This window comes from Limulus polyphemus, unplaced genomic scaffold (assembly GCF_000517525.1).
Source record: "Limulus polyphemus unplaced genomic scaffold, Limulus_polyphemus-2.1.2 Scaffold4962, whole genome shotgun sequence".
Classification (NCBI taxonomy): Eukaryota; Metazoa; Arthropoda; class Merostomata; order Xiphosura; family Limulidae; genus Limulus; species Limulus polyphemus.
Window position 1 is genome coordinate 57,960 of NW_013670572.1, and position 4,452 is coordinate 62,411.

Consider the following 4,452-nt stretch of genomic DNA (forward strand, 5'->3'; position numbering starts at 1 on the left):
GTAGTTTATTTGTAATTGTAGTTTATTTGTAACTGTAGTTTATTTGTAATTGTAGTTTATTTGTAACTGTAGTTTATTTGTAACTGTAGTTTATTGTAACTGTAGTTTATTTGTAATTGTTTATTTGTAACTCTAATTTATTTGTAACTGTAGTTTAGTAGTTTATTTGTAACTGTAGTTTATTTGTAATTGTAGTTTATTTGTAACTGTAGTTTATGTGTAACTGTAGTTTATTTGTAATCGTAGTTTATTTGTAACTGTAGCTTATTTGTAATTGTAGTTTATTTGTAACTGTAGTTTATTTGTAACTGTAGTTTATTTGTAATTGTAGTTTATTTGTAACTGTAGTTTATTTGTAACTGTAGTTTATTTGTAATTGTAGTTTATTTGTAATCGTAGTTTATTTGTAATCGTAGTTTATTTGTAATTGTAGTTTATTTGTAACTGTAGTTTATTTGTAATTGTAGTTTATTTGTAACTGTAGTTTATTGTAACTGTAGTTTATTTGTAATTGTTTATTTGTAACTCTAGTTTATTTGTAACTGTAGTTTAGTAGTTTATTTGTAACTGTAGTTTAGTAGTTTATTTGTAACTGTAGTTTAGTAGTTTATTTGTAACTGTAGTTTATTTGTAACTGTAGTTTATTTCTAACTGTAGTTTATTTGTAACTGTAATTTATTTGTAATTGTAGTTTATGTGTAACTGTAGTTTATTTGTAATTGTTTATTTGTAACTCTAGTTTATTTGTAACTGTAGTTTATTTCTAACTGTAGTTTATTTCTAACTGTAGTTTATTTGTAACTGTAGTTTATTTGTAATTGTAGTTTATTTGTAACTGTAGTTTATTTGTAATTGTAGTTTATTTGTAACTGTAGTTTATTGCAACTGTAGTTTATTTGTAATTGTTTATTTGTAACTCTAGTTTATTTGTAACGGTAGTTTAGTAGTTTATTTGTAACTGTAGTTGAGTAGTTTATTTGTAACTGTAGTTTATTTGTAACTGTAGTTTATTTGTAATTGTAGTTTATTTGTAACTGTAGTTTATTTGTAACTGTAGTTTATTTGTAATTGTAGTTTATTTGTAACTGTAGTTTATTTGTAATCGTAGTTTATTTGTAATTGTAGTTTATTTGTAACTGTAGTTTATTTGTAATTGTAGTTTATTTGTAACTGTAGTTTATTTGTAATTGTAGTTTATTTGTAACTGTAGTTTATTTGTAATTGTAGTTTATTTGTAACTGTAGTTTATTTGTAATTGTAGTTTATTTGTAATTGTAGTTTATTTGTAACTGTAGTGTATTTGTAACTGTAGTTTATGTGTAACTGTAGTTTATTTGTAATTGTAGTTTATTTGTAACTGTAGTTTATTTGTAACTGTAGTTATTTGTAATTCTAGTTTATTTGTAATTGTAGTTTATTTGTAACTGTAGTTTATTTGTATCTGTAGTTTATCAGACCTGTTAAACATAAGCAAGATTAATAAAATGAAAGTGTCGTCTACTTGAAGTCATAGTGAATCACCTCGTCCTAAATTCGAAAATGAAATGTATTGTCTTGTAATGATTATCGCGACGGTGAGATCACTTAACTCCCCCCCCCCTAGTGGCTTAGTGAGAATTCTGTGTAGCTTTGCGCTTAACAACAATAAAATTAAGCATGTTTATACTTAATACTTACATTAAATAGTCTAAAAATAATGATTTACGAACAATGTAGCTTTATAAATACATATATGTATGTACATACACTCTTAGGGAGGGTAACTCGTCACGTAAATTAGGGGTAGCGTTACTTATTTTTAGGGTTATATAATCTGCCTTTAATATCGCTTAACTTTTCAAAGACACGTGATCTATGCAGTGTTAAGAACTACTCTCCAGCAACAGAGAAAACTCTTCGTTCTGTCGACAGAAAGAATGTTCATATACGCTTTACACAAAATCATTAGAGACCCCAATAGAATTACAGCGACCTAACAACTAAATTGGAAAGTCAGTAAGTTCATAATTTATCGTATAGGACTGGCGATCGTTGTGGCACAGATAACAAGTCTGTCAGATAGGCTGGGTTTGTTTTCTCTGGATTTCTTCGGCCTATCGACTCGACTTTCATTGACTGGTATTTCAGGAACTGTTAATGCAACCTTCAAATAAGAATGATGGGCGTCAATTACAGTTGATATCTCCATAAGCCTAACGATAATGGCAGCACAGCGCGGCCCCGTTAGGGGCACCTAAAACTTGGCGCGAGAGGCGGAAGATGAGCATTTATCGATTTGAGAATGGTTGCAGAAAGCAGCAAGATTCATTTATATGGATTTCACAGTTTATTACTGAGGCTTTCGATTGAATCAAAATCTCTAGGAATGTCTTATACTGAATTACTTAGACACGCTTTGAGCAAGATCCGTTATGTTACTGGTCTGAGCGATTTCACGTTCAAATCGATGTAAAAAAAACAATTTTTTAAGAAGAAGAAAAATTGTTTAACAATGCAGGAACAAGAATTTACAGAATATTTTATATAAAAAAATCGTTTCACATGCTAAACCTAAAAGTAATAGCGTATAGAAAACTTATATAAGAAAAAAAATGTTTCATACATGTATATTGAATCTTGTAGTAATATTTTAGATAATACTTTTGTAAGAGGATTAACATTAATCACGCTGTATGAGATAAATAGGGTCGGGTGTGGATAAGTAATTAGCTTGTCTGGACTGTCAATCCGAAGATTCTTGGTTCACAACCCGTTGCCGCAAACCCACGCTTTGTATATTGGGGCCGTAGGTGCAGTATAAGAGTGACGGTCAAATCCCACTGTTCGTTCAGAGGATATTAGCCTAAGAGTTGGCGGTGGGCACTACTGGCTGGCTTCTTTTCCCCCTAGTTTGTCAGCTCAAATTTAGGGAAAGACTTTGTGTAGCTTTATGCAAAATTCTAAAACAAGTACAACATTCTGGAGACAACTTGTGAAAAGTCTCATTTCCTCACGAGGCTGATACCTAGAACATCTTGTAGGTCTTAATGTATATTATTAGTAAATAACACCTCCATCAGGAAATAAGTTTATTTAGATATCTCAGTTTCTAGCGACTGACGCAATCGTTAATTCCTGTTTATATTCTAATTTAACTAGATAAGTTGATGTGATCGGAAGTTAATATTAACTAGTCATTATAATATTTCGTTTTCAATAATTTGTTAAAGACTTTATTCCGTATTTTAAAAACATTTGTATTACAATCTTAAATTTCGGATTTTTACACGCCCGTTGTTTTGAATCCGAAATCGACAAATTAAAACGGAATATGCAAACGAAAATATGCAGTTTACATGATTTTTATCACAACTTTTTAGGCCTGTTGTTTTTTTTATGCTTCGACGATTTTCAGACGAGGCCTGGTATTGAACGAAAGGTCTCTTGGGCAGTGACTTGTTGGAGACAAAAGGTATATCTGGATGCTAGTTTTAACATGTTTCTGGTACAAAACTTTGTTATTTTATTCGTAAAGACGTACTGTTTTCAGCTCATTGTCCAAAGATTCACATGTTAAATTACATCTCAATGTAAGTTCAGTTTGAACTTTCCTTTTGTGTTTTTTGTGATCATTTTTATTTTCGTCTTCTGTAGGTGTTACTTTATTAAAATCTCTATCTGCTCGGCCTAAAAAAAACGGTTCTTTTTCCGTACGTTTTCCCATCTGATTATGTTGTGACCTGTGGTGTGATAGAACAAATATTTGTTAGGGCATAGGACTAAATAAATCAATATCGTGAAACACATCATATTTGCTTTACACTTAACTATGTCACAAAAATGGCATAGTGTTTTGAAAGCACATAAAAGTGGTCATGTCTGTTCTTAAAAAATAGTTACTCAGTCCCCTATAGGGCAACAAAGGGACAATCTAGTAAATGAAAACAGTTTTACTAAAACTGGAAGGCGACTATGTAACCTACTGGTTAAGGCCTTCGTCAATGAAACACCCACATTCCTTCAATCTGCGCAACAATGAATGTGGTGCAACAAGGACTCTAAGCGTTTGGTGTGGAGGAAGGGGAGTCTAGGCCATTAGACAGTACTATTACTCCCCTTCAACACCCCCTCCCCGCACACACACACAGGCACCGAAACATTTTATGCCATAAATCTCCAGTTAGCTAATCATAAAATTGGTTTCAAAATATATTTTCAAACACTATAATCAACCAAAGAGCAAGTTTCTTTACGTTTGTCTGCTTTTTTTTATTATTTATTTCTTTGTTTTAAAATGAGGTTAAAAACAGATCGTGATGCGGACCAATGACCTCACGAGGAAGACAGAGAAACTGACGAGTCATAACACTTGCAGATAAATTTTACATGCCTGTTGACTATTTATATTAATCGACTTATAAATCCATCCAGTTCATTATGATGAATGGCTACGTTAGTTCCTTCTAACACAAA